Source organism: Gossypium hirsutum, chromosome A02 (genome assembly GCF_007990345.1).
Source record: "Gossypium hirsutum isolate 1008001.06 chromosome A02, Gossypium_hirsutum_v2.1, whole genome shotgun sequence".
NCBI classification, from domain to species: domain Eukaryota; kingdom Viridiplantae; phylum Streptophyta; class Magnoliopsida; order Malvales; family Malvaceae; genus Gossypium; species Gossypium hirsutum.
In genome coordinates this window covers 97,491,545-97,504,130 of record NC_053425.1, presented here as the reverse complement: position 1 = coordinate 97,504,130, position 12,586 = coordinate 97,491,545, and the positions used below count along the sequence as shown (strand labels likewise).

Below are 12,586 nucleotides of genomic sequence, written 5' to 3'. Positions count from 1 at the left end.
AACTAAATCCCCTGAATACCTAAGGGGGATGAAACCTAAGACGGATCTTGTTATTATTTTCTGAATTATATGATAAATACTTGATTTGTACTTAATTCTTGCTTTAATATTCCAGGATATTGATTCAAGTATTGATGTGCTTATTCAGAGGAGAAAAAGTCCCTGTCTAAGAGTAGGTCTAGCATAATTAAGCGAGTTGATTGCACCCCTAGGCATAGGGCGACATAAATCTGCCGGATTAGGGTCAAACCTAATAAGGGAATCCATAGATCAAGTTAATGCAACACTAGGGGTATTAATTAGAAAAATATTTCAATTAATCAACCTAAGGTTAGACGTTGTTAGTCTCGAGAGAGATAATAATATAAATTAGGGATTTCTACAAATCAAGTCAAGTGAATAAATTGTCTAATTCAGAGTCAAATAACAAGTGAAGTCTAGGTGGAATTTCCCTAGGGTATTGTCTAAATCAATCAATTTTCCCAAAATTATTTTCCAATTCTATTTTCTGTGAATTCTTAGTTTAGTTAATTAGTTTAGATAAAACAAATCCTCTTATTTTTAGGCTAGATAATAAAAAGAAAGTTAATACTAGTACTTTTAGTTCCTGTGGGTTCGACATTCCAGTCTTGCTATAAACTATACTACTGTTTGGTAGGTGCGCTTGTCTTCATCGTGATAATAGTTAGTTTTCAAGTATGGTCAATCATAAATATAAAACTTATCACGCATACGTCAAATTTTTGGCGCTGTTGCTGGGGAACTATGATATTAGGAACCCTTAATTTTTATTACTTTAGCCATTTATTTTATTGCAATTTAAATTTTATTTTGTTTATATTACTAAATTTTCTTTTACTTCTAGTAGGTTTTTACGGTTTATGACTAGAAGAAACCCGTCAGGACCATTACTTTTTAACAGTGAGATTGAAAGTACAACTCACAGAAACCGAAGAGAAATAAGGCAAAGCCTACGATACATAGAGGAAGGGCAAGAGGACGATAGTCAAACTACAACCAAGGGGATGGCTGAAAATCAGAATAATCAGCTACCTCCTGTGGTTGTCGTAGAACCAATAAATCAGAATCCTGCTCCTCGTACTATGTATGATTATGCTAAACCTAATTTAACAGGAACTAAATCGAGTATAGTTAGACCTGCTGTTGCTGCAAATAAATTTGAACTGAAACCTAACACGATTCAAATGATACAACAGTTTGTTCAGTTTGATGGTCTGCAGGACGAGGATCCAAACGCTCATTTGGTGAATTTTCTGGAGTTTTGCGACACTTTTAAGATCAATGGCGTTTCTGATAATGCCATTCGCCTTCGGTTGTTTCCCTTTTCGTTGAGAAATAAGGCTAAACAATAGTTGAACTCGTTACCACGAGGATCGATCACCACTTGGGAACAAATGACTGAAAATTTTTTGCTTAAATACTTTTCGCATGCTAAAATGGCTAAATTAAGGAATGATATTTCTTCTTTTGTGCAGATGGATTTGGAAACACTCTATGATGTATGAGAGAGATACAATGATCTATTGAGAAGGTGCCCTCACCATGGGTTACCACTTTGGCTACAGGTTCAAACTTTTCACAACGGCCTGAATCTTTCGACTAGACAGATGATTGACGCAGCTGCTAGTGGAACTATCAATAATAAGACACCTGAAGAGGCTTATGAATTTATAGAAGAGATGTCACTGAATAACTATCAGTGGCAAGTCATGAGAACAAAGCCGACAAAAGTAGCTGGTGTTTTTAACGTCGATTCGGTCACCATGCTCTTTAATCAGGTAGAACTTTTGAATAGAAAAATTGATGGTTTACTTGGCTCTTCACAGGTTCACCTAGTAATGCAATGCGATGCAAGTGGAGGTGGAACGAGCAATTCAGGATACCCACCCTATGGCCACAACATGGAAAACGAGTAGTTAAATTATATGGGTAATAATCCTCGACCTCAATATAACCCTTATAGTAACATTTACAATGCTGGTTGGAGGAACCACCCAAATTTCTCATAGGGAGGCCAAGGGAATTAGAGACCACCACCCCCTCCAAGCTTCCGACAATAACCTTACTAGCAAGAGAAAAAGCCAAACCTTGAGAAGATGATGACAAAATTTATTTCAGTAGCGGAAACTCGTTTTCAGAACACTGAAACTGCACTTAAAAATTAGCAAGCATCGATCCAAGGGCTCGAGAATCAAATTGGACAGCTAGCTAAGATGATTTCAGAGAGACCACCAGGAAGTCTTTCTAGTAACACCGAACCCAATCCAAAAGAGCATGTCAAAGCAGTTACACTAAAGAGTGGGAAAGTGTTAGCTGGATCTGAAAAGAAGCCACTACAATAAGCTGACAGAAACAAAGGAGAGGAAGTAAAACCCGAAAACAATGACAATCCAATGCCAAAGGAATATAAACCACCAATCTCATATCCAGCAAAGTTGAAGAAAGACCGCATAGATGGACAATTCGGTAAATTTCTTGAACTTTTTAAACAACTGTATATTAACTTGCCTTTTGTTGAAGCTATATCACAGATGCCTACATATGCAAAATTTTTAAAGAAGCTTCTAACAAATAAAAGGAAGTTTGAAGACTTATCTACAGTGGAACTTAACGAGGAGTGCTCGGCCATACTCCAAAATAAACTGCCAACCAAACTGAAAGATCCAGGAAGTTTTACTATTCCCTGCTTAATTGGTAGTTTGAATGTTGATAAGGCACTAGCTGATTTAGGCGCTAGCATTAATTTGATGCCATATAAAATGTTTAAAAAACTTGGTCTTGGGGAACCTAAACCCACTAGGATGAGTATCCAACTAGCTGATACATCTGTTAAATATCCTAGGGGTATTATAAAGGACGTACTTGTTAAAATAGATAAATTTATATTCCCTGTTGATTTCTTTGTGCTTGACATGGATGAAGATGTTGAAGTGCCTTTAATTTTACGGTGTCCATTTTTAGTCACTGCTAGGGCTGTTATTGATGTGGGTGATGGTAAATTGGTACTCAGAGTAGGTGACGAAGAGATTATTTTTAAAATTTATGTTGCCATGAAAATTTCTAGGGAACAGGATGACTCATGTTATTTTATTGACTCTATTGATCATGCTACTCAAGATTCTTTTCAGGAAATCGTTCATACGGACAAGTCAGAACTGTATCTTTCCCAAATAGAGGAGGTAGATAATGATGATTGTGAGATAGGTAAGATAAAAGCTGAAATAAATTCCAATGAACCCTTCCCAGGACAAGCAGAATATGAGGGTATTAAAGTAAACAATGAACTTCAGAAAAAACCTTCTATTGAAGAGCCTCCCAAACTGAAACTTAAACAATTTCCAAATCACTTGGAATATGCATTCCTTGGAAATAATTCTACATTACCAATGATTATTGCTTCGAACTTGCAACCCAAGGAGAAAGAGGAATTTATCCAAGCATTAAGAGAACATAAAAGAGCCATAGCTTGGAAAATTTCTGACATTAAAGGTATCAGCCCTTCTTTTTGCACCTACAAAATTTTAATGGAAGATGATTATAAGTTATGTGTGCAAGCTCAAAGATGACTGAACCCCAACATGAAAGAAGTTTTTAAAGCTGAGGTAATTAAACTCCTAGATGCTGGAATAATTTATCCTATTTCTGACAGTTCTTGGGTAAGTCCAGTGCAGGTTGTTCCTAAGAAAGGAGGCATGACTGTTGTAACCAAGGAGAAGAACGAATTAATCCCAACAAGGACAGTCACAGGTTGGAGAGTTTCCATTGACTATAGGAAGCTGAATGACGCCACGAGAAAAGATCACTTCCCCCTTCCATTCATTGGCCAAATGTTAGAAAGATTATCCGGGCACATGTACTACTGCTTTTTAGACGGACTCTCTGGTTATTTTCAAATCCCAATACTTACTGAAGATCAAGAAAAGACAACATTCACATGTCCATACGGTACATTTGCTTATCGTAAAATACCTTTTAGATTATGTAATGCTCCTGTTACTTTTCAGTGCTGCATGATGGCCATTTTTGACGAACTCTTAGAAGACATCATGGAGGTATTTATGGATGATTTCTCGGTATTCAGCAACTCTTTCCATCTTTGCCTTAAAAATTTGAAATGAGTTTTGATAAGATGTGAGGAAACAAACCTTGTACTTAACTGGGAAAATGTCACTTTATGGTTCAAAAAGGTATCGTGTTAGGACATAAAATTTTTAGTAGAGGGGTTGAGGTCGATAAAGCTAAAATTGAAACAATTGAAAAACTACCTCCCTCTAGTTCAGTTAAAGCTATTAGAAGCTTTTTAGGACATGTTGGTTTCTATAGAAGATTTATTAAAGACTTTTCTAAAATAGCTAAGCCTTTGACTAAATTACTAGAAAAAGATGTGCCCTTTAATTTCAATCAGGAATGTTTAGAAGTATTTAATACTTTAAAGAATAAATTAATTAATGCTCCAATTATAATCGCACCTGATTGGAATTTACCTTTCGAACTACTGTGCGATGCGAGTGATTTTGCAGTAGGTACAGGTTTGGGACAGCGAAGATACAATCATTTTCAACCTATTTATTATGCTAGCAAAACTTTGACAGCCACACAAGAAAACTACACTACCACGGAGAAAGAGCTGCTAGCTGTGATTTTTGCATTCGATAAATTTAGGCCATATCTAATATTGTCTAGAGTTATCATTTATACTGACCAATCTGCTCTTCGCTACCTTTTAACTTAGACTGATGCAAAACCCCGACTTATTCGATGGATTCTATTATTGCAGGAATTTGACTTGGAGATTTATGATAAGAAATGAGCTGAAAATCTCGCAGCTGACCATCTTTCCAGGCTCGAAAATTCAAGTACCAAAGAGCAAGATGAAGTTAAAATAAATGATTCATTTCCTGAAGAACAATTTTTTGTTATATCTGATTCTGAGGTAACTTGGTTTACAGACATTGCGAATTTTGTAGCTGCTAACATTATCCCAAAAGGATTGACACATCAGCAAAAGAAGTGATTCTTTACTGATGTGAAAAACTACTTTTGGGAAGACCCTTTCCTTTTCCGTATATGTGCAGATCTAGTCATTAGGAGATGTGTTACAAGTCAGAAGCATTGAATATCTTGGAACATTACCACTCAGGACCAACTGGAGGACATTACAGTGGAAATAGGACCGCACATAAAATATTCGAATCAAGTTTTTATTGGCCCATACTTTTCAAGGACGCCAACAGGTACGTTGCTACTTGTGATAAATGCCAACTAACAGGTAATATCTCTAAACATAACGAAATGCCCCAAACATACATGCTCTCGTGTGAAATATTTGATATATGGGGTATTGATTTCATAGGTCCATTGCCCAGCTCGTTTGGGAATAAATACATACTAGTAGCCGTCGGTTATACGTCTAAATGGGTGGAAGCCCAAGCTTTACCTACTAATGATGCTAGAGTGGTAGTACGATTCCTTAAGAAACTCTTCTCTCGATTTGGAACACTAAGAGCAATTATCACTAATAAGGGTACTCATTTTTGTAACGCCCAATTTGATAAGACCCTTAAGAAATACAGAGTTCACCACAGAACTGCTACCCCCTATCATCCTCAAACTAGTGGACAAGTCGAAGTAGCAAACCGAGAGCTCAAACGTATCTTAGAAAAGACAATAGAATCAAACAGGAAAGATTGGGCGATGAAAGTAGATGATGCTTTATGGGCTTATAGAACTGCTTTTAAGACCACCATCAAAACATCCCCTTACAGACTTGTTTACGGAAAAAGTTGTCATCTACCATTTGAGTTAGAACACAAGGCATTCTGGGATATAAAATTTCTAAACTTTGATCCCAAACTTGCAGGTAAAAACAAGTTGATGCAGTTGAATGAGTTAGATGAGTGGCGAACCAATGCATATGAAAATTCACGCCTATACAAGGAAGCAACGAAGCGCCGCCACGACGCTCGTGTAAGACAATGTAAGCAATTTAAAGTTGGAGATCTTGTCCTATTATATAACTCGAGGCTCAAATTGTTCCCTAGGAAGCTTAATTCATGATGGTCAAGTCCTTTCATAGTCCAAACTGTCTTTCCATATGGCACAGTAGAGGTAAGTCACCCATCACAAGGCACTTTTAAGGTAAATAGACATCGTCTCAAACTTTACAACGGTAAGAATTTTAAAGACGATAGAGAGGAGCTATGGCTCCACGAACTTTCCTAAATGTATCCACAAGGTAGATTCGAGCTTAGACTCTAAATAAGCACTTCTTGGGAGGCAACCCAAGCACCAACCTCACTAAATAGGGTTTAATTTTTCTTTAACCGTTCATAGGTTAATTGTAGGAAATTTTGACATTTGACAAGGATGAACACAGCCTAGCCCACGGGTGTGCTTTAGGCCGTGCTCATAACACGGGCAGCAACAAGGCCGTGCTATACGACCATGTGAAAATAGAGTAAAATTTTTCCCAAAACACGGGATTCAATAAGTTGTCGGCCGTGCGACATGGCGGTGGGCAATCCTACCAAATTAACATGGGCGTGCGACACGCTCGTGCCCACCACTTGTGGTCAAGAATGTCAAAAGAACACGGGTGTGCGCATATTTACACGGGCGTTGGAAAAGCGAACTATATCGCGTACGGTCGTACGATGTGACCATGTGACCATACGGCTTAGACACACGGGCATGTCCTTAGGCCGTGTGACGATTTCTCATTTCGCGATAAACACTGGCTGGATGCGAGGCACACGGGCATGTGACACGGCCGTATGAGACACATGTTGGGCTACACGGTCGTGCCTATTTTTAAACTCATATTATTTTTATTTTTACTTTTATTTTTATTTTTGTTTATTTTTGAAGACTCATGTTTATATTTTTAAACTTTGCTTATCTTTATGATTATTATCAAATTATTCCCTTAATTCTCTTTCACATGGTGTCTTCCCATTTATCCCTCAGAATCATGCCTTTCCTTCAGCTTTATCTTCAATTCTCGCTCTCACTAATCTAGGGATTTCATCCACAATTTCAGGGCAGTTTCACTTCTCTCCCTCTCTTTTGATATTATCTTTATATCACTATTATATATCTTTGTACATTGAGGACAATGTACATCTTAAGTGTGGGGAGGTTATTTATATCATTATCTGAAAAATCCCTGAATTGTGTCTTATTCTCACGTGACTCACTCATATCACTATTAGAATGAATTCTAATTAATTTATGATTTTTATTGATATGTCTTGAATTAAAACATAGGCATTTATGCATTAATTGTTTAAACTTTAAGGAATTAAATAATCAAGCATGATAAGTTGATTTTTGAGAACTAAAATTTTTTAGGTTGTTTCCCCAAGTTTAGGTATTATCTTGAGTTGAAATTCACAGGTTTAACATAAAAAAGCCATCATTTTTGTGAGATCTTAAGCCTTTAGATAATATATTATTTCTTTCATGCTCACTTTTATTGTTGCTATGAGTGCGTCAATATTGATTTGTTATTCTAGAACTTTCTTCGATTATGCATGTCAAGACCACACCATTTGATTTGATTTGTCGAGATGATAAAGGCACTTAGGTTTAACCCACTTACTCTATAAAATTCTACCCTCATAATTAACCCTTAGTAAACCCCCTTGAGCCTAACAAGCCATTTGTTGATTTACCCTCAATATTAACCCATTACCCATTATTGTTGAAATCCCCTCATTTGATCCATATTTTTGTCGAGATTTGATTTGAATAAATTGCTTAGCTATGTTTTATTTTTGATAGTTAGCAAAGTTCTATGTTATTTTGATTTGTTCTTAAATATATATATATACATACATATTAGTAGTAATTCTTTGTTTTTGAGCTTAAGTATTTAATTCCATATTCCATGAAGAAAAGCTCAATTCTAGGATCTTCTAATTAGGAATGTAATTTGTCAGTTTTAGTATTTTTCTAGTTAGGTAATTTTTCAGTTCAATCTCGATTCTAACCTTGTCTTTTAGCCTGTGCCATACCCCTTAACCAAAGCGACGTTACAACCCTCTAAAGACCTTTTGATTGATGTATCATCTCAATATATAGTGGTGGAGATTTGATTTTCACGCAAGCCTATGGTAATAACTTTTCATATTGACTGTTGAGTGCTAAATTTCCTGTCCTTAAACACCTCGAGTGATTTGAGTGAATCTTTAGTGAGGATGTGAAACTTTGTGATATTTTGAATCAAAAGTGATTACTTAGATGAGGGAAGACACCTATGTTTTCATGATAAAATGCTCAACTTGGAATGTTTGAAATTTGATGTTCTTCGAGTTGAATTTTCAATGTATGATTACTTATGGATTATTTTGAGATACTATTGATGAGAATTATAAGTTGAGAATAATTTATTTTGATTGTGAGTTGAGAATTTTACTTGAGGACAAGCAAATGCTTAAGTGTGGGGGTATTTGATAAGTCGTAATTTATACATGTTTTATCCCATGCTTAAGCACATTTTTGGATGAATTATCATTAAATTTATGGAATTTGATGCTCCTAATCCTTTAATTTCATGCCTTATACTTAGGTGAGCATAGGAGAGTAAAAAGAACGAGAAACGGGCCAAAAACGGAGAAAATGGGTCAACGTGGGAAATCAACACGACTTGGACTTCCTAACACGGGTAGACCACACGATCGTGTCTATTTAATGGACTCCAAACACGGCCTAAGCCACCCTACACGGGCGTGCCATACGAGTGTGTCCTGGTCAAGCCCAAGTCTAGTTCTATTCGGAAAAGGCCACTCTTGAGGGTTTTGAAGCATTCTAAAGCCTATATAAACACCCCAGGAGGTACCTAGAAAGGACACACAGAGTAGGAGGCAAGGAATTACTCGAAAGAAGCCGATTGATCCATCTCAGAAGTCGGATTCTTCTTTAAGACTGAAGTTCTCCCTTCAATTTCCTTCAGGGTTTTTTGGGTTTTCTTTATGTTTTGTTATCATTATTCTTCTGAGATGTTTTCTTTTACATATATGAACTAAATCCCCTAAATACCTAAGGGGGATGAAACCTAAGATGGATCTTGTTATTATTTTCTGAATTATATGATAAATACTTGATTTGTTCTTAATTCTTACTTTAATATTCCAGGATATTGATTCAAGTATTGATGTGCTTATTCAGAGGAGCAAAAGTCCCTGTCTAAGAGTAGATCTAACATAATTAAGCGGAGTTGATTGCACCCCTAGACATAGGGCGCCATGAATCTGCCAGATTAAGGTCAAACCTAGTAAGGGAATCCATAGATCGAGTTAATCCAACACCAGGGGTTTTAATTAGAAATAGATTTCAATTAATCAACCTCGGGTTAGACGTTGTTAGTCTCGAGAGAGATAAAAATATAAATTAGGGATTTCTACGGATCAAGTCAAGTGAATAAATCGTCTAATTCAGAGTCAAATAACAAGTGAACTCTATGTGGAATTTCCCTTGGGTATTGTCTAAATCAATTAGTTTTCCAAAAGTATTTCCCCAATTTACTTCTTGTGCATTCTTAGTTTAGTTAACTAGTTTAGATAAAACAAATCATCTTATTTTTAGGCTAGATAATAAAAAGAAAGTTAATACTATTACTTTTAGTTCTTGTGGGTTCGACATTCCAGTCTTGCTATAAACTATACTACTGTTTGATAGGTGTGCTTGCCTTCATCGTGATAATAGTTAGTTTTGAAGTACGATCAATCATAAATATAAAACTTATCACGCATACAGGAAGATATGAGGGAGGGTGCTACTGGTGTGGTCGGCGGCTGAAGGTGGCCGGAGAAGGGGGCTGAGGGAGTTTGAGCGGCTAGGGTTGGGAAATTTTGGGGAAGAAAAAGAAGAAAATAAAAATTAGGGTTTAGGGAGGTTTAAAAAGGGGCACGACCAAATGAGACCTGTGTTAGGCGACCCGGCCATGTGGATCGATTTGAGCCCGTGTTAATCGCGAAAATTTTATGACTATTCGTCACACAACCTAGGGACACGCCCATGTGGTGATCCCGTGTGGTTTACACGTCCGTGTCGCAAGGCCGTGTTCCATGTCCTTTGCTTTTCCCATGCCCGTGTGATACCTCACACGTCCGTGTGTCCCAACACACGGTCATGTGCCTTGCCCGTCTGGCTTCCTAACTTATTTAAAATTTGAAAAATTAGCTCCAGTTTTCACACGGCCTAGGAAACTCTTGTGTGTCCAGGTCGCGTGCTTCACACGACCGTGTGCCTTACCCGTGTGGCTCCCTGACTTATTTAAAATTTGAAAAATTAGCTCCAATTATCACACGGCCTAGGGCACTCTCGTGTGTCCAGGCCGTGTGCTTCATACGACCGTGTCACATGGCCGTGTGGGTTGATACTTGGGGAATTTTTAGCGCTGTTTCCATATGGCCAAGGACACGCCCGTGTGTCCAGGCCGTGTGGGCCACTGTACCTGTACAAAAACACTAAAAATAGCTAAAATAAACTAGTTGGTGGTGTTAATGCTTGGGTTGCCTCCCGAGAAGTGCTTATTTAGAGTCTAAGCTCGACTTACCTCTCATTCGCATGATTACGGTGGATTGAGGAGTTGAAACTCCTCACTTCTGCAATCAATTTTATCAAAATAAGGTTTGAGTAGAGTATTATTTACCTTAAAAGATCCAAATTTAGTATATGTTACCTCGACTGTACCATGTGGGAAGATGTTCATTATCGTGAAGGGAGTTGCTCCGTCTGTATTGTGCTCTAAAGTATCAAATTGGGGGTCCTTTTTATCTAACAAAACTTTGTCCCTGACCTTAAATTGCATTGTTTCATCCCTACGCTTATCATGGTGTCGCTTGAATTCATTGTGTGCTTTTGGTTTCTCCTTGACATGTGTTCGCCATTCATCTAGTCATCGATTTGAAGCCTTCGTTCTTCATGAGTCGCTCTATTTTTGTGGTATGAATTAGAATGAGGCTCCATGACGTTCTTTCTAGGGGACTCCTGCAAAGAAGTTTGAGTTGTAACATTATTTAAGTTAACTGAATCATCTCGATTGCTAGATATTTTAGCAGAATCACGAGCTTGGAGAGTAATCGTATCATCCCCTACACGAAGTATCAATTCACCTGTGCCAACATCAATAATAGTCCTAACAGTTGCTAAAAAGGGTCGTCCTAAAATTAAAGGCACATCACTATCCTCTTCCATGTCTAGAACAATAAAATCAATTGGGAATATAAATTTGTCAATTTTAACAAGTACGTCTTCAATAATACCTCTAGGAAATCTAATTGTTTTATCTGCTAATTGAATGCTCATCCTAGTTTGTTTAGGTTTCCCAAGACCGAGTTGTTTAAACATTTTATAGGGCATGACATTAATGCTTGCCACTAAGTCAGCCAAAGCATTGTTAACATTTAAACTACTAATTAAGCAAGGAATCGTAAAACTCTCTGGATCCTTCAACTTGTTGGGTAGTCTATTCTGTAGAATGGCTGAGCAAACTGCATTCAACTCCACATGCGATGCATCATCCAACTTTCACTTATTTGCTAAAATCTCTTTTAAAAATTTAACTGCACTTGGCATCTGCGAAAGAGCTTCAATAAACGGTAAGTTAATATGTAATTTCTTTAATAATTTAAGAAATTTACCGAATTGTTCGTCCGAGTGGCCTTTCCTTGTCGCACTGGGGTATGGCACACGAGGTTTATATTCTCTACCTACTGGTTTTTCCTCATTGTGGTCCACCTCATCCTTACCTTTACTTACCACAATTCATTGCCTTAGTTCTGGTTCAGAATCAACTAACTCTTCTTCATATCGAACAGTAGTTGCATTAAGCTGCTCCCTTGGGTTAGTTTCAGTATTACTCGACAAACTATCTTATGGTCGTTTAGAAATCATCTTTGCCAACTGGCCTATTTGATTCTCGACCCCTTGAATTGATGCTTGCTGATTTTTAAAAGCTGTCTCGGTGTTTTGGAAACGTGTTTCAGATACTGCGATGAATTTCATTAACATCTCTTCAAGGTTCGGCTTCTCCTCCTGTTGGTAAGGTGGTTGTTGAAAACCTGGAGGGTGTTGTGGTCTTTGATTTCCTTGACCTCCCCAAGAGAAATTGGGATGGTTCCTCCAACATACATTATAAGTGTTACTATATGGGTTATTTTGAGGTCTAGAATTATTATTACGCATATAGTGGACTTGTTCCTCCTTGGTGGTAGGGTTGAAGGATTGATATTCTGTATTATGTACTCCTCCTCCATTTGAATCACACCTCATCATTGGATGTACCTGAGTAGAACCATACAAACCATCAATCTTTTTATTTAAAAGTTCTACCTGGTTAGATAGCATAGTAATTGCATCAAGGTTGAAAACACCAGTAGCTTTCGTCGGCTTTATTCTCATGACTTGCCACTGATAGTTATCCAGTGACATCTCTTCAATAAATTCATAAGCCTCTTCAGGTGTTTTGTCGTTTAATGTTCCACCGCCTGCTGCATCGATAAGTTGCCTTATCGAAAGATTCACACCATTGTAAAAAGTCTAAACCTGCAGCCATAGAGGT

General features: G+C 37.4%; 1 non-coding gene across 1 annotated transcript; it reads right to left on the bottom strand.

Annotated features, from left to right (window-relative positions):
- Positions 1-1,463: 1,463 nt before the first annotated feature.
- On the bottom strand, positions 1,464-1,570 carry LOC121217044 (small nucleolar RNA R71). Its single transcript, XR_005913252.1, has one exon. It is a non-coding gene; the product is annotated as a small nucleolar RNA R71 (small nucleolar RNA).
- Positions 1,571-12,586: the final 11,016 nt, after the last annotated feature.